This window comes from Callithrix jacchus, chromosome 15, assembly GCF_049354715.1.
Source record: "Callithrix jacchus isolate 240 chromosome 15, calJac240_pri, whole genome shotgun sequence".
NCBI classification, from domain to species: domain Eukaryota; kingdom Metazoa; phylum Chordata; class Mammalia; order Primates; family Cebidae; genus Callithrix; species Callithrix jacchus.
This window is the reverse complement of record NC_133516.1, coordinates 11,451,802-11,477,827: the sequence shown is the minus strand read 5'-3', so window position 1 is coordinate 11,477,827 and position 26,026 is coordinate 11,451,802. Positions and strand designations below refer to the sequence as shown.

General features: G+C 42.2%; 1 protein-coding gene and 1 long non-coding RNA gene across 3 annotated transcripts in view; both read left to right on the top strand.

The window, feature by feature from the left end:
* Window positions 1–26,026, top strand: part of LOC144576556 (uncharacterized) — a 537,019-nt gene that overhangs the window by 478,270 nt on the left and 32,723 nt on the right. For both annotated transcript variants that reach the window (XM_078350261.1, XM_078350262.1), the window contains exon 29: window positions 24,607–24,741. The gene's annotated coding sequence lies outside the window, so the exon portion shown is untranslated. The remainder of the gene's footprint in view (window positions 1–24,606; window positions 24,742–26,026) is intronic.
* On the top strand, window positions 124–20,007 carry LOC118144100 (uncharacterized). The gene is made up of 11 exons (XR_013527150.1): window positions 124–236; window positions 3,560–3,755; window positions 4,046–4,134; window positions 4,665–4,730; window positions 6,071–6,188; window positions 7,119–7,212; window positions 8,899–8,956; window positions 10,239–10,311; window positions 15,889–16,055; window positions 16,861–16,956; window positions 18,874–20,007. It is a non-coding gene; the product is annotated as an uncharacterized LOC118144100 (long non-coding RNA).

Below are 26,026 nucleotides of genomic sequence, written 5' to 3'. Positions count from 1 at the left end.
CATCATGGCGGCGCGCCTCCAGTGACGTCAGGCGGGCGCCTCCGGTGACGCTTCGGCGGGCGCCTCCGGTGACATTACGGCGCACGGAGACGGGCCTCCGGCGACGTCACAGAGGCGAGCCTTAGGCGACTTCACGCGGAGGTGTGTTGCCTAGGAGCTGTGTTGTCTTCTCCCCAGAGCAGAGTCCGGTAACCTCCATGTTCCGCCGCGTCCTGTGCGCTGCTGGCTGGAGAAGGGTAGGTAACAAATTCCGACCCAGCACAGTATTTATGTGGGTTAAAAAATAGAAAAAGTGTGTCCGGACACTGGGGAGGTGGGAAGTTTTCTTCAGGCCAGGAGTTCAAGAGCAGCCTAGCAAAGTGGTGTGACCCCATTTCGGTATCCCACCTCAGCCTCCCAGCTACTTGAACCCCAAGGTTCAAGGCTGCAATGAGCTATGATCCTACCACGGCACTCCAGCCTGCGAGACTGAGGTAAACCCGGTCTAAAAAAATTAAAAAACTATCCAAGCGTGCGACATTGGGGGACTGCTTGAAGAAAAATTGAGGCTGCCTGGGCCCTGTAATCCCAGCATTTTGGGAGGCTGAGGCGGGAGGATGGCTTGGAATCAGGAGTGAGAGACCGGCCTGAGCAACATGAGAAAACCCCGTCTCTACAAAAGATACAAAAATTAGCCAGGCACAGTGCATGCCTGACCTAATATTTTGTATTTTTTTGTAGAGATGGGAGGGGGAGATGCTCCCATTTTGCCCAGGCCGGTCTCGAACTCCTGAGTACAAGCCATCTTCTCACCTTGGCCTTCAGAGTTGTTGGGATTAAAGGTGTGAGCCACGGCGCCTCACTTGGTTTAGGCTATTTAATAACAAAGTCCGTGGCTTGGCTTGCTGGCTCACACCTGTAATTCCAGCACTTTGGGAGGCCAAGGCAGGTGGATCACCTGAGGTCAGGAGTTCGTGATCAGTGTAGCCAACGTGATGAAACCCAGTTTCTACAAAAATTAGCCACATGTGGTGGCACATGCCTGTAGTCCCAGCTACTCGGGAGGCTGAGACAGGAGAACTGCTTAAACCCAGGAGGCAGGGGTTGCAGTTAGTCAAGATCACATCACTGAACCCTAGCCTGGTTGAGAGAGCGAGACTCCAGAGTTTGAGACCAGCCTGGGCAATGTAGTGAAACCCTGACTCTACAAAACAAATGAAAAAGGCAGGTGTAACTGTGTCCACTTGTGTCTCCTGCCACTTAGGATGCTGAGGCAGGAGGATCACCTGAGGCCAGGAGCAGGTCTGCAGTGACTAGGGTCATCCCACAGCTCTCCATCCTGAGCAAAAGAATGAGACCATGTCTCTAGATAGCTAGCTAGATACTTGATAAGTAGTTTTCTATCACAATTTTTCTGTACATTTGAGCATATTTTTCTAAAGTAGCATTCAACACAACAGCATTTTACAGTGTTATTAGTTGTTAATGTGATTATGTTTTTCTGAAATACAGTATCCTTTACAAAAGCAGTTTTTGTCTGTCAAGGCACACAGATAGTCCTCAGGTGAATTTGCCTGATGTTGGTCACCTTGGTACCATTTCCTCCCGTTGATTGGAACAGTCAGTAATTTCAGGTCACCGTTACCCTTGGAGGAAGAGCCGAAAGGCAACAAGTAAGGGCACTGGTGTCCAGTCCCTTCAAGAAGCATTTTCACCTTCCCTTAAGGTTTCCCTTGATGAACATGGAAGTACTGTATGTAGAATTGACTGTTCCAGCATCTTTGTATATTAGACCAAATTTATATGTCTTCCTTTTATGAGAGGCACCCTGGTAGGCTAGGGGAGTTACACATGAAGTCTGATCTCAGCTTCTCTGTCCAGAGATGCAAGATGGTCCAATCAAATAACATTCTCTGAGCCTGTTACTCTTTTACTTATTTATTTTTTATTTTTTAGAGAGGGGGTCTTGCTCTTTTGCAGTGGTGTCATCTTGGATCACTGCAACCTCCACCTCTCGGGTTCAAGTGATTCTCCTGCCTCAGCCTCCTGAGTAGCTTGGACTACAAGGCACGTGCCACCACATCCAGCTAATTTTTGTATTTTTAGTAGCGATGCGGTTTCACCATTTTGGCAGAGATCGTCTTGATCTCTTGACCTCATGATCCACCTGCCTTAGCCTCTCAAAATGCTGTGATTACAGGTGTGAGCCACCACACTTGCCCTGAGCTCATTTTTTTAGCTGTAAAATAAGAATAACAATTGTACTAATCTAAAAAGACAGCTTATTGTATTGTCTTTTATTTTCTATGAAACTGTTTTTAACAGTAATTATTTTCTTTGCCATGCCACATTTGTTTTTGTTTTGTCTTTGTTTTTCTTTTAGATGGAGTCTGTTTTGTTTTGTTTTGTTTTGTTTTTTGTTTTCTTGAGATGGAGTCTCGCTGTTGTAGCCCAGGCTGGAGTGCAGTGGCATGATCTTGGCTCATCCTGTATCATACCCACAGAGACCCTTTTTTTCTCCAGGGCCTGGGAAGCAGCCAGGTTCCACGAGTTAAATGCAGATCTGAACCATACGGAGCTGTGATTAAAGTACACACCCTCCTCTTCTGAAAAGTAGCTAAGGATTCCAACTTGGTGTAGTGGAGAGTGTGGCAGAGCCAGACCAGACAAGGACTGATCACATGGAAAAGCATGTTGTCAAAGGCCTTGGTGAGTGCTGAGTGCCATAGCTCACACCTGTAATCCCAGCACTTTGGGAAGCTGAGACAGGTGGACCGCTTGAGGCCAGGAGTTTGAGTAGAGCCTGGGCAACATGGCAAAACCTGTCTCTACTAAAAACACAAAAATTAGCCAGGTGTGTTTTGAGATGGAGTCTGGCTCTCTCACCCAGGCTGGAGTGCAGTGGCACAATCTTGGCTCACTACAACCTCCGCCTCCCCCTCTTCAGGTTCAAACTGTTCCCATGTCTTAGCCTTCCAAGTAGCTGAGATTACAGGCATGTGCCATGCCACCACACCAGCTAGTTTTTTTTGCAGAGAAAGGGTTTCACCATGTTGACCAGGCTGGTCTCAAACTTCTGACCTCAAGTGATCTTCCCACTTTGACCTCCCAAAATGCTGGGATTACAGGCATGAACCACTGCACCCAGCCCCTTCAGGTGGGTTTTGAGGCTTCACTACGATACTAGTTTCCTGTTTCTGCTGCAACAAATTACCACACATTTAGGGCTTAAAACAACATAGACATAGCTGGGCATGGTAGCTCACGCCTGTAATCCACTCTGGGAGGCTGATGCGGGCGGATAGCCTGAGGTTGGGAGTTCGAGACCAGCCTGACCAACATGGAGAAACTATTTTTATATTTTAATAAAAATATAAAAATAGCTGGGTGTGGTAGTGCATACCTGTAATTCCAGCTACTCAGGAGGCTGAGGCAGGAGAATTGCTTCAACCTGGAAGGCGGAGGTTGCAGTGAGCCGAGATTGTGCCATCACACTCCAGCCTAAGTAAAAAGAGGGGAACTCTGTCTGGAAAAAAAAAAAAAAAAAAGCAACACAGATGTATTCGCTTATGTTCTGAAGGCCAGAATTCTAAAGTCAGTCCCACTGACTCAAGGTGGAAGCAGGGCAGATACCTTCCCAGGCTCTGAAGGAGAATGAGTTTCTGGCCCTGGAGGCTTCCTGGAATCCTCAGCTTGTGCTGCCCTTCTTGAATGACTCGAGGTTCCTGCTTCCATCACTACACTTCCCATCGCTCTCCATCACCTGCTCTGCTCTGGTAAGGATCTGGGTGAGTACATCAACCCCACTGTGACAAGCCAGAATAATCTTCCTGGCCTAAAGTCCTTAACTTTATTATATCTGCAAAGCCCCTTTTACCATATGAGGTCATGTTCACCGGTTCCTGGGATTAGGTTATGAGCATCTTGGGGGGTCACTATCAGCCTATTACAGGTATGCCGCAAAACTATTACACCTTCCTGGTGTTTCAGTGATTGGGAGGAAAAGGGTTGGGATTTTTGCTTTGGGGTTTTCTTTTTTGACATGAAGTCTTGCTCTTTTGCACAGGCTGGCTGCAGTCTTCGTTCCCTGCAACATTTGTCTCCTGGGTTCAAGTGATTCTTCTACCTCAACCTCCTGAGTACCCGGGACTACAGGTGCCTGCCACCATGTCTGGTTAAGTTTTGTATTTTTGGATGAGATGGGCACATGGAGGGGGCAGTGGAAGGTGGGGGAGGGGACGGAAGTTTCTGCTATGTTGCCCTCAGCTCAAAGCGATCCACTTACCTCTGCTCCCTAAGTGCTAGGATTACAGGCCTACATGGCCTCACTGGCTGCTGTAAAGTCTTATTTCCACAGAAGTGAGACATGTTTTAGGAAGTTTGCTAAAAGACCCCTGGAGACATTGTCGTTGTGGCCTCCTTGTTATTTAATTTGATGGATCTTTTCTGCCCTCCTCCTTTTCAGAAATTAAAAGGATAAAAAGATGTACTAAACTTTAAAACTTTTTTTACAGTCCCCAATTAAACTAATTATAAGAACCACCAAAAAAGGGAAAAATTTTTTCAAAAGCAGTAAAATGATATGGACTGTTGAGATGTAAAATATAGGAAATAAGTCATTATACGTTAATGTTGCTCTGACATAGGGACATATTATTGACAATCAATCTTTGCTCAATTTTCAGAGAAATGCAATGATCGTATCACTGATCTATGTAAACACATTGAAGAACTATCTGAAAGAAAATATGGTAAGTCTAAACTGGACAAGTCCTGAAATACTTTGTTCATGAGTGTTTATACAATGAAGTCACTGTTCATCTTGTAGTGTCTGTCTAAATATTAGAAACTTTCTTTCTAGATTACTGTAAAGCTAAGGAAAAGTTGTATTTCTTAAATTATCAGTTAGCATTTCTTTTAAACTTTCAGCATGAATATTGGCGATTTATTTACATATTTATTGCAAAGCCCTGGATCTTAGGGATTTAATTAATTTTTTAAAACTAATTATTTCTCTTTATCTGCTTTGTTAAATTCGGTATTTGGTTGGGCATGGTGGCTCATGCCTGTAATCCCAGCACTTTGGGAGGCCTAGGCGGGCAGATCATGAGGTCAGCTTGGCCAAGTCTCTTATTCTGTCTGAGCCTTAGTATGCTCTTTAGTGGTCATGAGAACTGAAGATCTATCTCGAAGATTTGATAGCATGCTACACTGCTTCACATAATACCGGGTATATAAATACATAATAAATGCATCTTGCTTATGATTTAATTTACTTATTTATTTATTTTTTGAGGCAGAATCTTGCTCTGTTGCACAGACTGAAGTGCAGTGGCATGAGATCTTGGCTCACTGCAACCTCTGCCTCACGGTTTCAAGCAATTCTTCTGCCTCATCCTCCCAAGTAGCGGGGATCATAGGCGTGCACCACCATGCTCAGCTAACCTGTGTATTTTTAGTAGAGACAGGGTTTCACCATGTTGGCCAGACTGGTCTTGAACTCCTGACCTCAAGTGATCCACCCGGCTTGGCCTCCCAAAGTGCTGGAATTTCAGGTGTGAGCCACTACACCTGGCCTATGATTTTATGATATTGTTAATTTAGTACTATTCTGAGTAAAAATCATTTGCTGTTAAAGTTTTATGAATTCACTGTTTTATACATTGACTGATAATTTTTATAAATATCAGTGCTTTTATAAGGTGAAATTGGTTATGTTGTGGGGCTTTTGTTGTGATGGTGGTTTATTAGATTATTTTGTTTAAAGACAATGTTCAGCTGTTGTGAAATTATAAAAACTATCTTCACACTTTATAATTTTAAAGCATTATTAATGGTAATTGCCTTAGGGGAAGATACTTTTTTTGTAATATGAAAGTATGATTTTCAAGGTTAGTGTACAGCAAAGGATATTAAATCTAAGCACTAATGTGCACTTGAAACATGAGTACAAATATCAGTGTTTAGCAGATAGACCTTAACACATACTGATAGCAAATAAATGGAGCTGTTTTGATGGGAGACTGTTGGTTATGTTTGATTTGAATATTCTTCATGCTCTTGACTTTTCTTTTTTTTTTCTTTGAAACAGAGTCTTGTTCTTTCACTCAGGCTGGAGTGCAGTGGTGTGACCTCAGCTCACAGAAACCTCCACTTCTCACATTGAATTTATCCTCTTGCCTCAGCCTCCCTAGTAGCTAGGACTACAGGTGAGTGCCACCATGCCCAGCTAATTTTTGTATTTTTGGTAGAGTTGGGGTTTTACCATGTTGGCCAGGCTAGTCTCAAACTCCTGACCTCAGTTGATCCACCCACCTTGGCCTCCCACAGTGCTGGGGTTACAGGTGTGAGCCACTCCCACCTGGCTAACACTTGACTTTTTTCTTATTTGACATGGAGTTTTGCTCTTGTTGCCCAGGCTGTAGGGCAATAGCTCAATCTCGACTCACTGCAACCTCTGCTTCCCGGATTCAAGCTATTCTTCTACCTCAGCCTCCAGAGTAGCTGGGATTACAGGCATATGCCACAGTTAATTTTATATTTTATTAAAGATGGGGTTTTTTTCATGTTGGTCAGGCTAGTCTGGAACGGTCTACCTCAGGTGATTTGCCTGCCTCAGCTTCCCAAAATGTGGGGATTACAGGCATGAGCCACCATGCCCAGCCCAGCTCTTGACTTTTTATAGCTGTTATGTTAGTTGAGTCTTGAGTAAATAAATGCTAGCTTAAAAGTTGCAGTTCAGGGAATCTTTTGTTTCTGTTATTAAGAAAATTATTTTTATAAGTCCAATAAGGTTACACTAATGTTTATGTTTTGAAAATATTACCTCTTCCATTTAGTACTATATGTATTAAATAATATTAGCTCGTATGTTTTTCTCACTTTATAATGTGGTTCAGATTTCTTTAGACAGTTTGGCTGTATCTACATTGCCTTAAAGTAATGGGATCTACCGATCTTTTCTTTTCTTTTTGAGCTGGAGTTCTGCTCTTGTCACCCCTGCTAGAGTGCAATGGTGATCTTAGCTCACTGCAACCTCTGCCTCCTGGGTTTAGGTGATTCTTTTATCTCAGCTTCCCAAGTAGCTAAGATGACAAGCACTCACCACCATAACTGGCTAATTTATGTATTTTTCATAGAGATGCGGTTTTGCCATGTTGGCCAGCCTGGTCTCCAATTCCTGACCTCAGGTGATTCACCTGCCTTGGCCTCCCAAGTGCTAGGATTACAGTGGTAAGTCACCCTGCCTGGCTGTAATGGGATATTTCACTGCAAACTTTGATGAACAGAATATTAGCATTTTTGATGTTATTTTTATTTTCCTCACACCATTTTTCTTTGGACTGAATTACAGTAACAAAAGTAAAGATCAAATTATAAAAGTTAAAGAGCAATGCCCGGTTCCGTGGTTGCCTGTAATCCCAGTACTTTGGGAGGACAAGGCGGGTGGATCACGAGGTCAGGAGATCGAGACCATCCTGGCCATCATGATGAAATTTTGTCACTACTAAAAGTATAAAAATTAGCTGAGCATGGTGGCGGGCACATGTAGTCCCAGCTACTCAGGAGGCTTAGGCAGGAGAATCACTTGAACCCGGGACATGGAGGTTGCAGAGAGCTCAGATTGCGCCACTTCACTGCAGCCTGGTGACAGATCGAGACTCCATCTGAAAAATGAAAAGTTAAAGAGCAATACAGGTTGTGTTTAAATGATCTCCCTTTTTCTTTTTGTCCTTACAGCTCAAACAATAAAAGCCAATGGTCTGTTGATGATCCTATACCCTTTTCTCCAGTCTCATGTTGAAGATCTTTATGTAGAAGGACTTCCCAAAGGAATGTTTTTTCCTTTGTGAGAGTTTTCACTCTTGTCGCCTCGGCTGGAGTGTAGTGGCATGATCTCGGCTCATTTCAACCTCTGCCTCCTGGGTTCAAGCAGTTCTCCTGCCTCAGTCTTCATATGGGCCATTTGAAGGTGTATCACAAATCCTGACCTTGTGATGCACCTTCCTTGGCCTTCCAAAGTGCTGGGATTACAGGCATGAGCCACTGTGCCCAGCCTATTTTATGTATTTTTTTATCTTCCCCTTTTCAATTTATCTGGGTCCAGCTTTAAGTCAGTGATGGCAATGTTAGCTTTTGAAACATGAACACCGCCCACACCTGACTGGCTGCAACTTACATTTTCTTTTACAATGTTGTGTTACTTTTGCTGAAAAAAATGGTATCCATGTCTTGCTTTTAGGCCTGAGATTTTTAAAGCATATGTGGGAATATGTGATTGTTTTTATAGGTATGTAGAGGAAAATAGCCTTGAATGCAATGCAATATTAAAGGATCCCATTTGCGATTTTTGTAGTATGCTTCAAAGAGCTGTGTGTTGCCAAGTTACCACTTTACTTGTGAGGACACATGCTCCATGAAGCAACTTATGAAGCAATTTGCAATGATTTTTTTTTTTGTTGTTACTCTGTAGAAAACTCAACTGAAGATTTAGTTGTGCTCAAGCATTCAGATTGTCTTAATTTTTTTCTGAGAGGGAGTCTTACTCTGTCACCCAGGCTGGAGTGCAGTGATGTGATCTCAGCTCACTGCAACCTCCCCTTCTTGGGTGCAAGCAATTCTCCAGCTCAGCCTCCTGAGTAGCTGTGATTCCAGGTGCCTGCCACCATGCCCAGCTAAGTTTTGTATTTTTAGTAGAGATGGGGTTTTACCATGTTGGCCTGGTTGGTCTCAAACTTTTGACCTTGTGATCTGTCTGCCTCAGCTTTCCAAAGTGTTGGGATTACAGGCAGGAGTTCCTGTGCCCAGCCTGTCTTTTCTTTTCAAAACCACCCTTGGTGATTAAATATTAAATATGTGCTAATGAATATTACTTTGCTAAATATTGCCTAGTGAATATTAAATTTTCTCACCTTTTAGACTTGAACTATGAATTCAATAACTGAAGATGTACAGCTTGATAAACCAGCTTCAGGAGGTACTTCTTCAGTCTTAAGTCAGATGAGAATATTATGTGCAATAATTATTGAATGATTAACATTGATTTCTTTAATGGTACCTTCCACATGAAATAAGATGTCTCTAACTATTAATTATTTTCCAGGATAAGAGAATTCATGTTGTCAAATTCTAATACTCTCTAAAACAGTCAACTCATTTTCTTTGTATTAACCCATTATAAATACATGTAGATACTGGATTAATGGGTAGACAGAAGTAAAACAACAATCTTTGTCCTACTTCTCAGATGCGAGATTTATTTGGCTTAGGGCATCAAACAGTTTATTGTTCAAGTCTATGCCAGTCAACTGAACAAGCATTCATCAAATGCTCGTGACACCCAGAACATAAGAAGGTTTCCTTTTAGAGTATGGAGCCATACATATCATGTCTTAATTGTTAGATGCATTTTCAAAGAAATAGAATTGATTTTCTCACTAGTTTTGGCTCTGGCGTGGTGTAGGGACAAAACAGAATGGAATTAAACTGTTTAGATTTACTAAAATCTAAATTTTAGATTGCCAGCAAGATCATGTCCCTAGTCTCCCCATAGCAAATGTTACTTGCTAGCTCTTTCTTTGTTTGTTTGTTTATTGAGATGGAGTTTTGCTGGGTTGCCCATGCTGGACTGCAGTGGCATGATCTCAGCTTGCTGTATCCTCCCACCTTCTGGGTTCAAGCAAATCTTCCTACTTCATGTTTCAAGTAGCTGGGATTACAGGCACCTGCCACCATGACTGCCTAATTTTTGTATTTGTAGTAGAGATAGGGTTTCACCATGTTGGCCAGGCTGGTCTTGAACTCCTGACCTCAGGTGATCTGCCAGCTTTGGCCTCTTAAAGTGCCGGGATTACAGGCGTGAGCCACTGTGCCTGGCCTGGTAGCTGTTCTTGAGCACACCGAGTTGTGCTTTTTTCCAGCTTTAATGAATGTCTGGTTCTTCCTTTTTTTGTTCAGTGTTAGCATTGTTTCAGTGTTAAGTACATTCTGGAATCTTAGAAATAATTTTAGTCACAGGAACGAAAAAATACTACCTATTTTATAATAATAATATTTAGACTGGGCATGGTGGCTCACGCCTGTAATCAAGCACTTTGAAGGCCAAGGTGGGCGGATCTCCTGAGGTCAGGAGGTCAAGACCAGCCTGACCAACATGGTGAAATCCCGTCTTAAAAAATAATAATAATAACAATATTTAACAATCCAAGTTAGTAAACCCATTACATTGAGAAAACTTGTATTTTTGTGATTTTTGACAGCAAAGGAAGAATGGTGTACCAGAATCACCAAATTAAGCAAGACAGTAGATCAGCTTTTCTGCAAAAAAAATTGGTAAGCCTTTTTATCCTCCTTTAAAGTATATTACTGAGTAATGTCTTTTGTTTTGTTTTGTTTTGTTTCATTTTCTTTACATGGAGTCTTGCTCTGTCACCCAGGCTGGAGTACAGTGGCTCTCTGCAACCTCCACCTCCCAGATTCAAGTAATTTTCTTGCCTCACTCTCCCAGGTAGCTGAGATTACAGGCACATACCACCATGTATGGCTAATTTTTGTATTTTTTTAGTAGAGATGGATTTCACCATGTTGGCCAGGCTTGTCTTTAACTCCTCATTCTGTGATTTTCACGTTTTGACCTCCCAAAGTGCTGGCATTACAGATGTGAGCCACCACACCTGGTGATAATGTTTTTCATGATGTTTTATCTTAGGAAAGTAAATACAATGAGTAGGACTCAGCTCAAGCTTTCTCTTACTGTTTTTTTTTTTTTTTTTGGTGATGGAGTTTCAGTGTTGTTGCTCAGGCTAGAGTGCAGAGTGGCACTGGCTTGGCTCACTGCAACCTTCACCTCCCAGGTTCAAGCGTTTGTCTTGCCTCAGCCTTTCAAATAGCTGGGATTGTAGGCACCTGCCACCATGCCTGGCTAATATTTGTATTTTTAGTAGAGATGGGGTTTCATCATTTTGGCCAGACTAGCCTTAAACTCCAGACCTGAGTAGATTCTTTTTCCTCCCAACATGTTGGGATTACAGGCATGAGCCACTACACCTGGACTCTCTTACTTTTTTTTCTTTTAATTTAGATGGAGTCTCATTCTGTCACCCAGGCTGGAGTGCAATGGGGGGATCTCAGTTCACTGCAACCTCTGCCTCCCAGTTTCAATGATTCTCCTGCCTCAGCCTCCTGACAGCTGGGATTGTAGGCATGACCACCACACTCGGCTAATTTTATATTTTCAGTAGAGACAGGGCTTTGCCTTGGTCAGGCTGCTCTCAAACTCCTGACCTCAGGTGGTTCAGCTGCCTCAGTGTCCCAAATTGCTGGGATTACAGATGTGAGCCACCATGCTTAGCCATCCTACAGTTTTTAATATGCATGGATTATGGAAATTTTAATCCTACATAAGAAGAAAGAGTTGGGTAATGGAACCCCATGTGCTTTTTACTGAATAAATTTTTCTGTACAGTCAAAGGTTTTCTGCAGGAGGATTGACACCGTTGGGAAGCCTCTTTGGGCTTTACCTGTGCCTGGGTGCCACTCTGTAGTAATGGAGAGAGCTTTGGCAGTAGCCACCACTGGTCATTTGAAGGTACAACCTCAGCCAACCTGTCTTTTCTATCTTGTTCTATAAATACTTCATCAACACTTCAGAATACTTAGTTTTAATTTTTCATTCAACATCTTTTGCCACCCAAAGTTACTCTCTGCCCCATTTTTATTCTGCTTCTCAGCAGAATTCTAGGTTATTTCTCTCTGCCCCCCCCTTTTATAAAAACGTTCAAATCTTGTGGACTCTTCCTTGGCTCCTCTCTGTCTCATTTGCAGTCTTTCAAGGCCCCTGCCCTCATCCTCTCTACACTAGAGAGTGCCAGCCAGCAGCTTCATCCTGAGCTAGCGCTCTCTCTCGCGCTCTCTCTCTCTCTCACTCATCTTTCTCTTGTTACCCAGGCTGGAGTGCAGTGGCACAGTCTCGTTTCACGGCAACCTCTGCCTCCCTGGTTCAAGCGATTCTCCTGCCTCAGCCTCCTGATTAGCTGGGATTACAGATGTTTGCCACTATGCCTGGCTGATTTTTCTATTTTTTTTTTTTTAGTAGAGATGGGGTTTCACCATGTTGGCCAGGATGATCTCAAACTCCTGACCTTGTGATCTGCCTTCCTTGGCCTCCCAAAGTGCTCAGATTACAGGTCTGAGCCACTTTGCCCAGCCTCTTTCTCTCTTGTTACTGTGTCTTCCTTACAGATTATCCCACCCTGCCCACCTCTTAAAAATATTATATTGTGTCTTTGAGACCCTCATACCTGGCCCTGAAGGTGCTCCTCATACCAGACCTCTATATTTACCTATCTGCTTGACCCCTCCTCAGGCTTCATGTGTCCCAGGCAAAGTCACCATTTCCCTCTCCATGAGCTCCTCTCAGGGTCTACCAGCTACCCAAGCCAGATGCCCAGGAGTTACTCTGAGGTATGATTGTCTCCTTCCCGTATCCAGCCTAGCAAGGCCTGCTGACTCTGCCCGAACACAAAGCCCAGGTTCTACCCCATCCTCCTTCACTGCTCTCCAGTGCTCAGTTAGAGCCATGCCACAGAGCAGCCAGGTCAGGCTCATTGTAAGTAGGAGGTGGAGCCTGTCATTCTCTGGACTGTCATAGGTAGTGCCTTCCACTGTCCTTGGAGTAAACCTCACAGCCCCTGATTGGGTCTGCAAGGGTATCGGTGAGCTGCCCTCTGCCATTCCTCTGCTTTTCCCACATGCCGTCTGTGGAGTGCTTGCTCTGTGCCAGCCACTCTGGTCATTTGTGTGCCTTTCTTTTTCTCAGGTCACAGCCTCCTGGCACCGTTGTGCTGAGGGCTGGTGTTTGTGGACTGCTGTTGAGGGCTTTCTGTGCTTCTCGTTTCTATTAGCATCACAGTTGAAATGTTATCATGTTGGAGAGGCCTTCACTGAGCACTGTCTCATCTCAGCCTCAAGGCTCACTGACTCATCCTCCTTTCATTTTTCACAGAGCGCTGCTGGCTTTTTCCTCCTGCTTCGGCACAGTGGCTCTAACAGCCCAGATCACGCCTGTCTTGTTTACTTCTCAGGCAGGTTCTCAAGTGATTCTCCTGCCTCAGCCTCCCAAGTAGCTGGGATCACAGGTGTGCACCACCACACCCAGCTAATTTTATTTCTAATTTGTAGTAGAGATAGGGGTTCCACCATGTTGGTCAGGCTGCTCTGAAACTCCTGACCTAAGGTGATCCATTCACCTTGTCCTCCCAGAGTGCTGGGATTACAGGTGTGAGCCACTGAGCCTGGCCAGGAATGGATTATTTTTATGCTTCCCCTTTTGAGACATTGCCATGGCATTTGTAAACTGTCACGGTGTTGGTGGGAGTGTAGTAGCAGTGAGGATGACCAGAGGCCACTCTTGTCACCATCTTAATTTTGGCTGGCCACTTTACTGCAACCCATTTTATCAGCAATGTCTTTATGAATTGTATCTTGTGCTGACCTCCTTCCTCAGCCTGTGACTTAGAATGCCTTAACTATCTGAGAATGCAACTCAGTAGGTCTCAGCCTCATTTTACCCAGCTCCTATTTTAGATGGAGTTGCTCTGGTTCAAATGCCTCTGAAAGGGAAAAGGAAATCTTGGGATTTTCATTGCCGTGAACCACTGCAAGTATTGAGGAAATAATCACTACTTCCAACCTCATAATCCTGAAGTCATTTGGTACCTGTGAGTCAGGTGTTGGAAACTGGGCAGTGTGGAAGACAGTGCCCTGCCCCATGCATTCTGGAGCATTTAATCTGGTGGGGAAATGTGTAGTAAGTAGGAGATATTTACTATGGAAGAAGGGGTTATGGTCTGGGAAAGAATTACATGGAATAAGGGGGATAATGAGGTAGAGGGTGTGATTGGGACAGCCTTGGTGATGCGTGATGAGCACATTCTGCAGTTGGTCTCACCTCTTTCTAAAACTTTCAGTTTTCACTGTCAACCCCAACAAATGGTTTTTATTTTATAGAACGTTTGTCAGAATTAGGTTTATATACTTTCTTCTTGAATTAACAGAATAGTTTGATTTAACATCTTTTACTGTTATTTATTTATGGGCCTTCAAATTTGATGCTAATAACATGAAGTAAGAATTTAAGACAAGTCTTTAGATGTTACAGGAAAGCCAGTCTAATAAAGAAATTAATTTATTAATTAATTTCAAGTTGACATTCCAGTTGAGTTGTGGAGGTGGGGGAGGCAGTTTGGTAAATGAGTTCAGAAGTAAGGAGAAAGGTCTCCAAGAGATATCATTTTGTATTTTGTAGTAGTGTTTTGATAGTAGTCATTGATAACACCAAAATCATTTATCAGTGAGCTCGCTGACAGCTCCCTGACTTTTCTTTTCAAAGAAACAGGGTCGTGTTATGTTTTCTGGGCTGGGCTAGAACTCCTGGGCTCAAGTTATCCTCCTCAGTCTCCTAAGTAGTATCTAGGGCTACAGCCGTGTGCCACCATGCCCAAGTTTGAGCCACTCCCAGCCATCATGTTGCAAAATATTTAAATGTTACATTCAGTGGTGCATGGGAGATCTGTATATAAATAGCACCATGTAAATTGCTTGTTTTTCTTTAGAGTTCTGTTTGGATGTGGCTTCAGAGCATGGATTAGTAAATTCATATTTACTTCTTTTTATTAGGGCAGATTCTCACTCTTTTGTTCAGGCTGGAGTGCAGTAGCTCACTGCAGCCTCTTCCTCCCTGGTTAAACTGATTCTCTTGCCTCAGCCTCCTGAGTAGCTGGGACTACAGGTGCCTGCCACCACACCCAGCTTTTTTTTTTTTTTTTTTTTTTTTTTTTTGGTAGAGGCAGGGTTTCACCATGTTGGCCAGGCTGATCTTGAACTCCTGACCCAAGTGATCCCCCTGCCTTGGCTTTTCAAAGAGTTGGGATTACAGGCATGAGCCATTGTGCCTGGCCATTTTTTTCTTTCTACATTTTTAAATTACACATTTTATACCTATTCAGAAGTAGAGAAAATAGTACGATGAACACTAAAATGCATATTCCTCAATTTCTGTGATTATTAAGATTGTCCTACATTTTGTTCTATTTCTTTTCCTCCCTTTGCAAGAATAATGTAAAGCAAATCACAGCCTTCACGTCATTTTACCTGTTCAGTGCACATCCCCAAACAGCCACTATCTCCTCACATCTGACAAAATTAACAATGAATCTTTGGTGTCAGCTCATTGTTTGCTGTATATCTGGATCCAAACAATCTTCTTGTGCTAAGTTTGGTTATCATGCCTCTTTTAATCTAAACTAGCCTCTGCTTACTATTGTTATTTCATATTTCATGAATTCTTTGTCGAAAGTTATTTCTTTTAAAATAGCATGCTTACAAGGTTGAAGAGGTAAAGAATATTGATCTTGTGGTTGCAGTGCAGGTGAAAGTGTAGCCTGAAATGTGCCAGTGTGCAGCAGCAATGGAGGAGGGTTATGAAAGGTCACCAGCCGGGAGTAGCAAAAGGCTGCTTCCAGATAGTATTTACAGGCTGGGTGCAATGGCTCATGCCTGTAATCCCAGCACTTTGGGAGGCCGAGATGGGCGAACCACCTGAGATGGGGAGTTTGAGACCATCCTGCCCAAAATGGTGAAACCCGGTCTCTACTAAAAAAATACAAAAATTAGCCAGGCATGATGGCAGGTGCCAATAATAGCTACTTGGGAGGCTGAGGCAGGAGAATTGCTAGAACCTGGGAGGTGGAGGTTGCAGTGAGCTGAGATCATGCCACTGCACTCCAGCCTGGGTGACAGAGGAAGACTCCATCTCAAAAAAAGTACTGCTTAGGTTGTATTCTTTATCTTCTATAATAATTTTCTTTCTCTGACTTCCTAAGTGTATTAAGAAAAAGCTTTATCTTTTAGGATCTTTGAAGATCTTTATTAAGACCAAAACTCTGAAGCACGTTCACATGATTTGTATATGGAAAGACTACCGGAATGCATTTCTTTCGGAAGTCCCTCATGATATGGAGTTCCAAGGCTGGGAAACATCAGTCAAGTGGGCAACTGAATTAAATTTTTATTAAAAGGTAAGATAATCTGCAGAAACAAATTAAGAGATTAATTTGATGAAGATGGGCCTTTCGTTCCATCTCATCATGACTTCTTTCTATTTACACTTAATATTTAGGTTCACTTATTGAACAAACATTTATTTAGTATAAGCATCAGATGTGCAAAATTGGGTTTGACAAGAACCCTGTCATTGGGGGCTTAATACTAAGAAAAATACAATGAAAAGTGTTTGAGCATTTTTGGGGAAGAAAGCAAGGATGGCATATTCAGTTACTGTCTCATTAAACATTAATGAGAAAGTAAAAGCAAAGTATTATAAGTTCCATCAAACAAAACCATTTAAGTTTTTGTTTTTGATAATATTTCTTTAATAAAAAGCTGCTGTCATTTCAGACCACTTGCTATTTAGGCCCTTAGGAATTTTTCACTTGAAGGCATGTAAAGAAAGATGAGCATTTGTAATGGATTTAACGTTCATCATTTGACTGCGTGACTGATCCCCAGAGCTGTAATTTTACTAACACATTTTTTCAGAAGTTAGTTAGCAGCTGCACCTCACCAGCCAGCCACCCTCAACATCCAGTGCTCTTTTGTTCTTCCATTTCTCCTCAAACTTGGTTACTCTCACAAAGTCATATAAACTTGCATTTCTTTTCTTTCCTTTTTTCTTGTTCCATCACTCAGGCTGCAGTGCAGAGGTGTGATCACGGCTTGCTATAGTTTCAAACTTAAGTAATACTCCCACCTCAGCCTCCCAAGTAGCTGCGACTACAGATGTACACCACTACGCAAAGCTAATTTTTTTATTTTTTGTTGTAGGGATGGGATCATGCTGTGTCGCCCAGGATGGTCTTAACTCCTTACCTTAAGTGGTCCTCCTGCCTCAGCCTCCCAAAGTTCTGGGATTATATGCAGGTATAAGCCACCTGTACCCAGTCCCCTATTTATTTTAAATAACAGCTTTATTGAAATATAGTTAACATCCCTTACAACTGATTCATAAAAGTATGCAAAAGTATTCATGGAGCTGTGCATCTGTCACGACAATCAATTTTAGAAGCTTTCATTTCCCTCCAGAGAACTCTACATTTCTTTGCTACTAGTTCCTACTCCCCCTATACCCCTGTGCTCCCATAGGCAGCCGCTGATCTGTTTTCTGTCACTTTAGAGTTGCATGATCTGGACCTTTTATATAAATAGGATTATGCAATATGTGGGGATCTTTTGTGGCTGGCTTTTGTTTTCGCTCCTAGCACAATGTTTACAGAGTTCCTTCATGTCATGGCATGTGTCAGTATTTTTTTCCTTCTACAGCTGAATAATATACTCTACGGTAGACTCACACTATATTTTATTTATCTGTTCATCAGTTGATGAACATTTCGGTTGTTTTCATATATTGATCATTATGAATAATACTGCTATGAAGATTTTCATGTACAAGTTTTTGTGTGGACATATATTTTTATTTCTCTGGAATCTATGCCTAGGAGAGAACTTGTTGCATTCTATGATACTGTACATTTAGGCTTTTGAGAAACTGTTTTCCAAAATGGTTACACCAGTCAGGTACGGTGACTCACATCTGTAATCCCAGCTACATGAGAGGCTGCTGAGGTGCGAGGATCACATGAGCCTATGAGTTAGGAGAGACCAGTGTGGGCAAGATAGCAAGACCCTGTCTTGATTTAAGGAAATAAAATGCAAATGACAAGAAAAGAAACATCCAATCAAAGCAGTTAAACCATTTTATGTTCCCACCAGTAATGTATGTGGGTTCCAGTTTCTACATTTTCACCAACATTTGTTTTTTTGAGACAGGATCTCACTGTGTTGCCCAGGCAGGAATGCAGTGGTGTGATCATGGCTCACTGCAGCCTCGAACTCCCAGACCCTCATGATCTTTTTACCTCAGCCTCTTGTGAAGTTGGGACTACCTTCACATGCTACCACACTCAGCTAATTTTTGTATTTTTAGTAGAGACAGTGTTTCACTATGTTGTCCAGTCTGGTTTCAAACTCCTGGACCCAAGTGATCCACCTGCCTTGGCCTCCCAAACTGCTGGGATTACAGGTGTGAACCACCATACCTGGTTCTCTCTCTCTTTTCTCTCTTCCCTTCCTTCTTTGGTAGATGGAAGAAAACACTATCCATGTCTTGTTTTTAGGCCTGAGACTTTTAAAGCATATGAGGGGATATGTGATTGTATTTATAGAAGATTAGCGGGAGATAGCCTTGAATACAACGTGATATTAAAGGATCCCATTAAAGATATTTGTAGTATGCTTCAAAAGAGCTGTGTGTTGCCGAGTTACCACTTTACTTGTGAGGACACATGCTCCATGAAGCAGCTAATGAGACAATTTGCAATTGTTATTTTGTTTTGTTACTCTGTAGATTTAGTTGTGCTCAAGCCTTCAGATAACCTTTTCTTAATTTTTTTTCCTGAGACAGAGTCTTGCTCTCAACCCAGCTGGAGTGCAGTGGTATGATCTTGGCTCACTGCAACCTCTGCTTCCTGGGTTCACACAATTCGCCTGCCTCAGCCTCCTGAGTAGCTGCGATTACAGGCACCTGCCACCACTCCAGGCTAAATTTTGTGTTTTTAATAGAGATGGGGTTTCACCATGTTGGCCAGGCTGGTCTCAAACATTTAACCCATGATCTGCCTGCCTTTCAAAGTGTCGGGATTACACGTCGGAGCAACTGCCCCCAGCCTGTCTTTTCTTTTCAAAACCACCCTTGATGATTAAATGTTAAATATGTACTAGTGGATATTACTTTGCTGAATATTGCATGGTGAATATTAAATGTTTATTGTCACCTTTTAGACATGAACTTATTAATTCTACACGTGAAGATTTACAACTTGATACACCAGCTTCAGGAGGTAGGTCTTCAGTATTAACTCAGATGAGAAGATCATGTGCAATAATTATTTAATGCTTACCATTGATTATTTAATGGTACCTTTCATGTGAAATCAAATGCCTCTAACTACTAATTATGTGCCAGGACAGGAGAATTCATGTTGTCCAAATTCTATTACTCTCTAGAACAATTAACTCTGTTCGTTTGTATTAACCCATTATAAATATGTGTAAATATTGCATTTATGTGTACACAGAACTAAAATAACAGTATTTGTTCTACTTCTGAGATGGAATGTTTATCTGGCATAGTACATTGAACAGTTTATTATTGAAGTCTACACCAGTCAACTGAACAAGGCTTCATCAACTCTCTGTGATACCCAGGACATAAGGTTTCCTTTTAGAGTGTGGAGCCATGCATATCATCTCTTAATTGTTAGATATGTTTTGAAAGAAATAGAATGGATTTGTTTACTGGTTTTGTTTCTGGAGTGGAGAGGGACAAAACAGAATGGACTCACACTGTTTAGATTTCCTAAAATGGAAGGATTGCCAGCAAGATCATATTTCTAGTCTCCCCATAACAAATGTTTTCTTTCTTAATTTTTTTTTTTTTTTGAGATGGAGTTTTGCTCTGTTACCCATCCTGGAGTGCAGTGGTGTGATCTCAGCTCACTGCAACCTCCACCTCCTGGGTTCAAGCTGTTCTCCTGCCTCAGCCTCCCATGTAGCTGGGATTACAGGCACAAACAACCATGCCCATCTAATTTTTTTATAGTAGAGGTGGGGTTTCATTCTGTTGGCCAGGCTGGTCTTGAGATCTTAACATGAGGTGATCCACCTGCCTCAACCTCCCAAGAATCTGCTATTACAGACACCTGCCACCATGTCTAGTTAATTTCTGTGTAGGTAGTAGAGATGAGGTTTCACCACATTGGCCAGGCTGCTCTCAGACTCCTGTCCTCGAATGATCCACCTGCCCTGGCCTCCCAAAATTCAGGGCTTACAGGTGTGAGCCACCCGCATTTGGCCAGTGATTGACTTTCATTTATTTTATATATTTATTTATTTATTTTTTGAGATGGAGTTTCACTCTCATTACCCAGGCTGGAGTGCAATAGTGCGATCTTGGCTCACGACAACCTCCGCCTCCTGGGTTCCAACGATTCTTCTGCCTCAGCCTCCTGAGTAGCTGGGATAACAGTTACGTGCCATCATGCCCAGCTAAGTTTGCATTTTTAGTAGAGACAAGAGTTTAATGTTGGTCAGGCTGGTCTTGAACTCCTGACCTTAGGTGATCTGCCTGCCTCGACCTCCCAAAGTGCTGAGACTACAGGTGTGAGCCACCACCCCCAGCCCAGCTCTTGACTTTTTATAGCTATTATACTCTTTTAATGTTGAGTAAATAAATGCTAGCTCAAATGTTGTAGTTCAGGAGAATCTTCTGTTTCTGGTACTTTTCAAAATTATGTTTATAACTCCAGTATGTGTTTTTATGAATCCAGTAAGGTTGCACTGATGTTTATGTATTGAAAATACTACCTTTTCCATTTAGTACTATATGTATTACCTAATATTAGCTGGTGTGCTTTTCTGGTTTTATGATGTGGTTCAGATTGCTATAGAACGTCTGGCTGTATCTACATTGGCTTAAAGTAATGGGATTTTGTTTTTTGAGCTGGAGTTTTGCTCTCGTCACCCGTTCTGGAACGCAATGGCACGATCTCGGCTCACTGCAACCTTCGCCTCCCAGGTTCAAGTGATTCTTCTACCTCAGCTTCTCGAATAGGTGGGATTACAGGTGTCCACCACCACGCCTGCCTGATTTTTGTATTTTTAGTAGATGTGGGGTCTCCCCATGTCGGCAAGGCTGATCTGGAACTTGTGACCTCAAGTGATCCATTTGCCTTGGGCCTACTGAAGTGCTGGGATACAGGTGTGAGCCACCACACCTGGCCTATGTCTTTATTGTATTGTTAATTTAGTACAATTCTAAGTAAAAATAATTTGCTATTAACGTTTTATAAATTGACTCTAACAGTTTTATAAATGTAAGTGCTTTTCATAAGATGAAATAGATTATGTTGTGGGGCTTTTTTGTGATGGTGATTTATTAGATTATTCTGTTTAACGACAATAATTTTCAGCTGTTGTGACATTATAAAAAATCTTCACATTTTATAATTTTAAAGCAGCATTAGTGGTAATTACCTTAGGGAAAGATACTTTGGTTTTGATCTATAAGTATGATATTTCAAGTTTAGTGTACAGCAAAGGATATTAAACTTCAGTGAGCACCAATGTGTTATATGGTGCACTTGAAAGTTTAGGACAAATGTCAATGTTTAGCAAATAGACTTTAACACATAATGATAGCAAAAAATGGAGCTATTCTGATGGGAGATTGTTGGTTATGTTTAATTTGACTACTACCCATGCTCTTGCCATTTTGTTTCTTTGAGAGAGTCTTGCTCTGTCACCCAGGGTGGAGGGCAGTGGCATGATCTCAGCTCACTGCAATGTCCACCTCTCAGGTTCAAGCAATCCTCCTGCTTCAGTGTCTCTAGTAGTTGGGACTACAGGTAAGTGCCACCATGCCAGGCTAATTTTTGTATTTTTAGTAGAGACGGGGTTTCACCATGTTGGCCAGGCTGGTCTCGAACTCCTGACCTCAGGTGATCCACCCACCTAGGCCTTGCAAAGTGCTGGGGTTACAGGTGTGAGCCCGTTCAATGACTAGCTCTTGAATTTTTTTTTTTTTTTTTTTTTTGAGACGTAGTTTCGCTTTTGTTGCCCAGGCTGGAATGCAAAGGCTTGATCTCAGCTCATCACAACATCCTCCTCCTGGGTTCAAGTGATTCTCCTGCCTCAGTCTCCCAAGTAGCTGGGATTACAGGTGTATACCACCATGTCTAGCCAATTTTGTTTGTTTGTTTGTTTGTTTTTTAGTCAAGACGGGATTTTTCCATGTTGGTTAGGCTGGTCTCGAACTCCAGACCTCAGGTTTTCTGACTGCCTCGGCCTCCCAAAGTGCTGGGATTACAAGTATCAGCCACAGTGCCCATCCCAGCTCTTGACTTTTTATAGCTGTTGTAGTATTTCAATCTTGAGTAAATAAATGCTAGCTTAAATGTTGCAGTTCAGGAGAATCTTTGGTTTCTATTAGTTAAAAAAATTATTTCTAAGTCCAATGAGGTTACACTAATGTTTATGTTTTGAAAATATTGCATTTTTCATTCAGTACTGCATATATTAAATAACATTAGCCGGTATTTTTTTCTGGCCTTATAATTTGGTTCAGACTGTTGTAGAAAGTCTGGCTCTATCTACATTGGCTTAAATAATGGGATTATTTCTTTCTTTCTTTCCTTTTCTGGTTTTTTTTTTTTTTTTTTGAGCCAGAGTTTCCCTCTTGTCCCTCATGCTGGAGTGCAATGGCATGATCTTGGCTCAGTGCAACTCCACCTCCTGGGTTCAAGTGATTCTCCTACCTCAGCTTCCCGAGTAGCTGGGATTGCAGGCACCTGTCTCCACACATAGGTAGTTTTTGTATTTTTAGTAGAGATGGGTTTTCCCATGTTGGCAAGGATGGTCTTGAACTACTGATCTTATGTGATTCACTGACCTCAGGCTCCCAAAGTGCTGGATTACAGGTGTGAGTCACTGTACCCAGCTGTAATGGGATATTTTGCTGTAGAGTTTGATAATCAGAATATTAGCATTTTGGAGGTTCTTTTTATTTTTTTCATACTATTTTTTGGACTGAATTACAATAACAGAAGTAAAGAACAAATTATAAAAGTTAAAGAGCAATGCAGGGCCTGGTGGCTCATGCCTGTAATTCTAGAACTTTGGGAGGCCAAGGTGGGTGGATCATGAGGACAGGAGATCAAGATGATTTTAGCCAATATGGTGAAACCCCGTCTCTACTGAATGTACCAAAATTAGTTGGGCATGGTGGCAGCCACCTGTAGTCCCAAATACTCAGGAGGCGGAGGCAGGAGAATTGTTTGCACATGAGAGATGGAGGCTGCAGTGAGCTGAGATTGTGCCACTGCACTCCCATTTGGCAACAGACCAAGACTTCGTTAAAAAAAAAAAAAATTAAACAGCAATACAGATTGAATAATTATTTTTTTTACAAATTGTATTTAAATGATATCCTTTTTTTTTCAGTTACAGCTCAAGCTTAAAAGCCAAAGGTCCAGGATGATCTTACAGTTTTTTTCCAGTCTCATGTTGAAGATCTTTATGTAGAAGGACTTCCCAAAGAATTTTTTTTCTGAGACAAAGTTTTCACTCTTGTCACCCAGCCTGGAGTGCAGTGGCGTGATCTCGGCTGGCTGCAATCTCTGCCTCCTGGATTCAAGCAATTCTTTTTCCTCAGCCTCCTTATTGGCCAGGCTGGTCTCAAAATCCTGAGTTTGTGATTTACCTGCCTCGTTCTCTGAAAGTGCTGGGATTACAGGCATGAGCCATCATACTCAGCCTATTTTACATGTTTTTATCCTTCACTTTTTAATTTTTCTGGGTCCAACACTAAGTCAGTCATACCAGTGTTAGCTTTTGAAACATAAACAATGCCGACATCTGACTGGCATGCAACTGACATTTTCTTTTGGAGTTCTGATTGGCTCCATCTGAGGGGGGGCTCTGTGATGTCACAGGGGTGGGTTTTCAGGGAAGTCACAGGGAAAGGACAGGGCCTGGAGATGTGTTGTCTTCTCAGAGTGAAGCCTGGTAACTGCAATGTCTGTGTGGCTGAGGTAGGGGGATCCCTTCAGTCCAGGAGTTCAAGAGCAGCTTGAGCAACATGGTATGACCTGTATCTGTAGTCCCACCTCAGCCTCCCAGCTACTTGAACCCCAGGGTTCAAGGCTGCAATGAGCTATGATCCCAGCACAGAACTCCAACCTGTGAGACTGAGGTACACCCTGCCTAAAAGAACAAAAAGAAAACTATCCAAGTGTGAAGAGTAGGGGACTGCTTAAAGAAAACATGAGGCTCCCTGGGCCCTGTAATCCCAGCACTTTGAGGGCCGAGGCGGGGGGATGGCTTGGGCTCAGGAGGTTGAGACCAGCCTGGGCATCATGATGAAACCCTCTCTCTACAAAAGATATAAAAATTAACTAGGTGCGGTGCACACCTGGCCTAATTTTTGTAGAGATGAGGAGTGGTCTAGCTATGTTGCCCAGGCCTGTCTTGAACTCCTAGGTTGAAGCAACCTTCTGACCTTGTCTTTCAAAGTTGTTGGGATTACAGGCATGAGCTACTGCCCCCACCTGGGTTAGGCTATTTAAGAACATAAGAAAGTGCTGAGGCAGCTCAGTGGCTCATCCCAGTACTTTGGGAGGCTGAGACGAGCAGATCACCTGAGGTCAGGGGATCGAGACCAGCCTGGCCAAAATGTTGAAACTCTGTCTCTGCAAAAAATCCAAAACTTAGCTGGGGGTGGTGGTAGGCTCCTGTATACCAGCTATTCAGCAGGCTGAGGCAGGAGAATCATTTGAACCTGAGAAATGGAGCTTGCCGTGAGCTGAGATCATGCCACTGCACTCCAGCCTGGGCGACAAGAGTGAAACTCTGTTTCAAGAAAAGAAAGTTAAAGAGCAATACAGATTCAATAATGATTCTTTCCTGCAAATTGTGTTTAAATTATATCCCTTTTCCTTTTTGTTCTTATACCTCAAGGTGTAAAAGCCAAAGGTCCGGTGATGATTCCATACCCTTCTCTCCAGTCTCATGTTGAAGATCTCTATGAAGAAAGCCTTCCCAAAGGAATTTGTTTTTCTTTTTCCTGAGACAGTTTTCACTGTTGTCACCCAGGTTGGAGTGCTATGATATGATTTTGGCTAACTGGCTCTTGGGTTCAGGCAGTTCTTTTGCCTCACAGTCACCCACCACCATTCAAGACTAATTTTTGTATTATTAGTAGAGAAGGGATTTTTCTATGTTGGCCAGGTTGGTCTTGGGCTCCTGACCTCAGGTGATACTAGGTGGAATAAGGGGGATGGGTGTGATTGGGACAGTCTTTATGATATGTGATAGGCATGTTCTGCAGTTGACTTCATCTCTTTCTAAAACTTCCACTTTTTACTCTCAGCTCTGACAATTGGTTCTTTTTTATTTTATAGAAAGTTTGTTAGAATTAGGTTTATATAGTTTCTTGTTGAATTGACAGAATAATTTTATTTAACATCATTCTTTATTGTGACTGAAAGCCTCTAATTTTTTACTGTTTGTTTATGGGCATACTTCTTTTTACAGATATGAGAACGATTTCATTTTATGTGTTTCTTATCTCAAAGAGTTCCTATACTAGATCCTTTCAGATTTGGTGCTAATAACATGAAGTAAGAATTTAATACAAATCTTAGATGTTAGAGGAAAGCCAATCTAAGATCAAAGAAATTAATTTCTTTCAAGTTGAGTTGTGGAGGTAGAGGAGGCAATTGCATAAATGAGTCCAGAGGTAAGGAGAAAAATCTGGCAGTAGATTTAATTTTGGATTTTATACTAGTGTTTTGATAGCACTTGTTTATATCACCAAAATAACTCATCAATGAGCTCCCTCTCAGGTCCCCATTTCTTTTTAAAGAAACCAGGTCTTGTTATGTTGTCTGGGCGTGACTAGAACTTTTGGGCTCATGTTATCCTCCTGCCTCAGCGTCCTAAGTGGCCGGGGCTACAGGCATGTGTTACCATGCCCAGCTTTGAACCACTCCCAGCCATCAGGTTGCAAAATATTTAAAATTACATAGAAAGGTGCAAGGGAGATTTCTATATAAATAGCACCATGTAAATTGCTAGAATCTTTCTTTTTAGAATTCTGTTTAGATGTGGCTTCAGAGCAGGGAATAGTAAATTAATTTTTACTTTTATCTTTGTTTTTGGTGTTTTTTTTTTTTTTTTGAAGCAGATTCTCACTCTGTCGCCGAGGCTGATCTTGGCTCACTGTAGCCTCTTTCTGCTGGGTGCAAGTGATTCTCTTGCCTCAGCCTCCTGAGTGGCTGGGACTACAGGTGCCTGTCACCACATTTGGCTAATATTTTGTGTGTGTAGTTTTGGTAGAGGCAGGGTTTCACCATGTTGGCCAGGTGGTATCTTAACT